The following is a 5,612-nucleotide window of genomic DNA, read 5'->3' as shown; positions in this document are numbered from 1 at the left end:
TAGTTGACTTTACTTATAAAAGTGAGTAAACCTGTTGCTTTTAAAGCGAGTAGTTGATTTATAAAAGTGAGTAAACCTGTTGCTTTTAAAGTGCTTAGTTAAGTCAACTCAACCATGTCAAGTTACAATAGATTTTCTCACTTTTTAATTAAAGTCAACTCGTCGCTTTTAAGGCAGCGGATCTACTCACTTTTTTAAAGTAAAGTAACTGGCTGCTTTGAAAGATATGGGTTTACTCAGTTTTTCCACACAATCAGGTGGGGTCAGGTGTATTTGGCAAAGCTGATGGTCATTTTAATTAAAAAGCGAGGCCGGTTGTGTGTAGATCGGTGTCTGATCATCACCTCAGCACTGCAGCTGCACACATTCCTCCCTCACGCCGCCTCGCTGCCTCTCTAAGCCCTTTTAAATGAACTGCCACACGGACTGAAGCCGAACGCAGATATCTGAGGATTAGCACAACTACTCACCGTCCAGCACACTCCTATGAGTTTCTGAGTGTCACATCCCAGCCAAACCTGCTTCTTTAAGGATCCAGTCAGCAATGTGTGTGTGTGTGTGCGTGTGTGTGTGTGTGAGTGTGTGTGTGAGTGTGTTATCATGATGACACACTGGAAAACTGATCCTCTGCTAATCATACTCCGGAGGTACAGTACATGAATGTGCACAGTATGCATTTGTGCGGATGAGAGTGCAGTTTTTGACGTACACAAAATTTATTTCAGTAAACAAAAACAACTAAGACTAAAACTATTGATCAAAAATTATATTTGTTTACTGAAATAAAATAAAAAAATTACAATAAATGAAAAATGTTTATAACAGAGGGTTGTGGGGTTGTCAAGTTTAGTTTTCTGTACCAATCGGTACTGAGATTATGAAAACACCCATTTTCCTGAAGAAATTTTAAAGGGAACTTTGAGTTGGTGAGCCTTTTTCTGCATGTTTCCAAATGTCTTTTCTAAAGTGTCATTTACACTAGTAAGCTTTTGTTTTTAAACAGCATGTTAGAATGAAAACACTCCTCATCTAGACTGTAGGATTGTCAAAAGTATCGTTTTCGGTACCAATTGGTACTGAACATGCATTTCCCCCGAGGACATTTTAAAGGGACTTTGAGTTGGTGAGCCTTTTTCTGCATGTTTCCAAATGTACTTTCTAAGGTGTCATTTAAACTAGTAAGCTTTTGTTTTAAAAACAGCATTATAGAATAAAAATGCTCCTCATCTAGAATGTAGGATTGTCAAAAGTATCGTTTTCGGTACCAACTCGTTATGGTATCGGTATCGATTTCCACATTTGAGTGTTGTTGAGCATAGCATCTTCCTCTACAAATAGGCCTTGATATCCATTAGGGCAAAATTAAGATCCTCAAATTAAACAGAGCCAGAAACAATCCAATCACACTTGACAGGGAGAAGCATTATCGATAAAAATGGTGCATATTAAGTGCTTGTGACTGTTACTATTATTTAATTCACTTGTGTCACGTGTCTTTAGACTGTGGGAGGAAACTGGTGTAACTGGGGAAAACCCACACAAACACAGGGAGAACATGTAAACTCTGCACAGAAAATGGCAACTGGCTCAGCCTTTAGGACTTCTTCCTTTGAGGCAGCAATGCTAGCCATGAGCCACCGTTTCACCCAATCCTAGAATTGAGGAGGGGGGAGAAGGGATGGATGTGGGGGGTGTCTTCCAAAACGAAGATAGGGAACGAAGTTGGGCTGGATATTTATGTTAAATTTGGAATAATTCGATTGGCTAGCTAATGATTAGTGATAGGGACCAGCTGCAGTTAATTATATCACGTGCTCCTCTCGAAATTAGTTTGTGAAACTTCAGAAGGGGAACTTTGAGTTGGTTAGCCTTTTTCTGCAGGTTTCCAAATGTCTTTTCTAAGGTGTCATTTATGCTAGTGAGCTTTTGTTTTAAAACTGGATTTTAGAATAAACACGCTCCTCATCTAGACTGTGTGGTTGTCAAAAGTATCGTTTTCGGTACCAATTGGTACTGAGATTTTGAAAACACCCGTTTCCCCGAATACATTTTAAAGGGAAACTTGAGTTGGTGAGCCTTTTTCTGCATGTTTCCAAATGTATTTTCTGAGGTGTCGTTTACACTAGTGAGCTTTTGATTTAAAATGGCATTTTAGACCGAAAACGCTCCTCATCTAGACTGTGGGTTGTCAGAAGTATCAATTTTGGTACCATTTGGTACTGAGCTTTTTAAAAACGCCAATTGCACCGAAAAAAAAACTTAAAGAAAACTTTGAGTTGCTAAGTCTTTTTCTGCAGATTTCCAAATGTATTTTCTAAGGCATGTTTAAGACTAGTGAGCTTTTGTTTTTAAACAATATTTTAGAATGAATGCGCTCCTCATCTAGATGGTATTATTGTTAAAATATCGTTTTCGGTACCAATCAGTACTGAAATTTTGAAAACCTCCATTTCCCCAAAGAAATTTTAAAGGGAACTTTGAGTTGGTAAGCGTTTTTCTGCATGTTTCCAAATGTATTTTCTGAGGTGTCATTTACACTAGTGAGCTTTTGTTTTAAAACGGCGTTACCAACAGTAATTGAAAAAAACTACCTGAAATAACATAAATAATTAGGAAAAACAACAGTTAGCTCCTGGTTTTGTTAAAGGCAATTAAATGCAGTCTTTGGTGATCAGAAGAGGCTTCTTTCAAAAACAAATCTTCACTCTGTTATAAACTGGTATAACAAAGAAGTGCCGCTTCATGGTCAGATCATTCTGGAGGTTGGTTTTAAGAACATATAATGTAAGATCATTATATCTTATAAAGAGTGTTAGAACACCATGCAGCGTAAACTAGTAGCTTATATCAAGTGCTGCCAAAAAAAAACTGAGGAATTAACTTTAGGAATGAATCCAGAGGAATTAACTTTACCTTCACAAGCTGGAGTCTCTCAAATACAGGCAGAAGGCCAACAACATCCTCTGCAGTCCACGTGTGGCATCTGAATTTTACAGTTTTATACCCACACATTATCCCGGACTTCATAAATGGCAACTTTTGAACATCTTATTAACCATTTTTACATCACATCCACATTCATATTAGTTTCTTGTCCCTGATGATAAGAGGATGATTTAGAGGATCTTATTTATTCCCCTTCACTGCTGTTCATTTGCTGGATTCTTCATGAAAGGTTGATGTATTGTTGTGCTGTTTTATGAGTGTGTTTTGCTCTGGTTTGGATGTCGGTCTCGGGCTGCAGGTGGGCTGTTTGTTCTCAGACTGCGTGAATCAGATCTGGATGTGTTTGCTGAAGTCTTGTCATGGTTATCTCAGCCCACACACACCTGTTTGGCAGCATTGATAATGATGATGATTGTGTGTGTATGTGTGTGTGTGTGTGTGCGTGTGTGTGTGTGTGTGTGTACGGTCAGCAAGGGAATCCTTTTTTTAAAAAAACCTGTTGTGTTTCAGAAGAAATTTTAAAGGGAACTTTGAGTTGGTAAGCCATTTTTTCGCATGTTTCGAAATGTATTTTCTACGGTGTCATTTACGGTAGTGAGCTTTTATTTTAAAATGGCATTTTAGAATGAAAACACTCCTCATCTAGATTGTAGAGTTGTCAAGTCAAAAGTATCGTTTTTGATTATAATCGGTACCGAAATTTTAAAAACACCAATTTCCCTGAAAAAATTTTAAAAGGAACTTTGAGTTGGTGAGCCTTTTTCTGCATGTTTCCAAATGTATTTTCTAAGGTGTCGTTTACACTCATGATCTTTTGTTTTAAATTTGCATTTCAGAATGAAAACACTCTTCATCTAGACTGTTGTTAAAAGTATCGTTTTTGATACCAGTCGGTACTGAAATTTTGAAAACACCCATTTCCCCGAATAATTTTTAAAGGAAACTTTGAGTTGGAACTTTTGTTTTAAAAATGGCATGTTAGAATGAAAACGCTCCTCATCTAGACTATAGGGTTGTCAAAAGTATCAGTTTTGGTACCAATCATTACTAAAATTTAGCAAACACCCATTTTCCCCAAAGTAATTTTAAATGGAACTTTGAGTTGGTAAGACTTTTTTTTTTTTTTTTGCATTTTTATCATCTACACTAGTGAGCTTTTGTTTTAAAACAGCAGTTTAGAATGAACACACTTCTCATCTAGACTGTAGGGTTGTCAAAAGTATTGATTTCTGCACCATTCGGTACTGATACTTTGAAAACAGCCATTGCCCCAAAGGCATTTTAAAGGGAACTTTGAGTTGGTAAGCACTTTTCTGCACATTTCTAAATGTATTTTTTGAGGTGTCTTTTACACTATTTAGCTTTTGTTTTAAAACAGGATTTTATAATGAAAACACTCATCTAGCCTGATGGGATGTCAAAAGTATCGATTTTCCATCATTTTAACATCCATTTCCCCAAAGACATTTTAAAGGGAACTTTGAGTTGTTAAACCTTTTTCTACATGTTTCTAAATGTATTTTCTAAGGTGTCAATTACACTAGTGAGCTTTTGTTTTAAAATGCCATTTTAGAATGAAAACGCTCCTTATCTAGATGGTAAGGTTGTCAAAAGTATCGTTTTCGGTACCAATCGGTAACAGTATCAGTATCGATTTCCCACTAACATTTCAGCATCGTTGAGCCTAGCATCTTCCTCTACAAATATGTCTTGATATCTATAAGGGCAAGATTAAGATCTTCAAAATTAACAGAGCCAGAACCAATCCAATCAGAAACCTTAACTAAAAAAAGGTGGGGGCTCAGAAAGAAAAAGCACAGATAGAATTTATACAACTGTAGAACATTTGGAGATTCAAAGAGCTGTCAAGACCAAAGTCTTGATCTTCAATACCAATGTCACGGCAGTTCTTTTGTACTGAGCTGAAACTTGCAGAACAATAGCTCCACTACCAAGAAAATGCTAGCTTTTATCAACAATTCGTAACCTTGCATATACAATGCCGAGATGCATAGTTCTCGGGAAACCCCACCCCAGGTCATTTCTGACATTTCATTTGCATGAGATTTGCTTGTTTTGTTGTTTCTGGATCATCGGAATAGCATATAAAGTCTCTGCCCTCTTCTGCTCATTTGAATTTAAAGGTACACACAAAAATCAGGCGTTTTTTTGCTTGCACCGAAATAGAGGCAAATTTGACAGGTTATAATGAATAATCTGGGATTCATTTTGAGTTAAAACTTCACAGATGCATTCTGATGACTCCAGAGATTTATTTTATATCTTATGAAAATTTACATAATATGACCCCTTTGAATCCCCCCCTTTATCTCCTGCTGAATAGTGCAAATATACATCACGTCACACAAGTCCATGTGGTAGTGCAGGTTTCACATCTGTTCCCACACTGGTCTGTGTGTTTTATGGGAGAATGCAGAGAAACATGAGGATTTACTGCTGATAATGACTGATACGGTTCACCAAGACTAACACACAAACTCAACAGCCCACGTTTGTTCCCACACACACTTACACAAACCCTGAGGCTCAAAGCACACCGTTTGACTCTCAGAATATCAGATCATTTACCGAAAATATACAGCGACGGACCTATTAATGAATATTAAACTCTTTCTTTTTTGTTTGTTTTTTTTTTGTAATGTGAT

This window comes from Danio aesculapii, chromosome 3, assembly GCF_903798145.1.
Source record: "Danio aesculapii chromosome 3, fDanAes4.1, whole genome shotgun sequence".
In the NCBI taxonomy this organism is placed as follows: Eukaryota; Metazoa; Chordata; class Actinopteri; order Cypriniformes; family Danionidae; genus Danio; species Danio aesculapii.
This window is presented reverse-complemented; position numbering follows the sequence as displayed.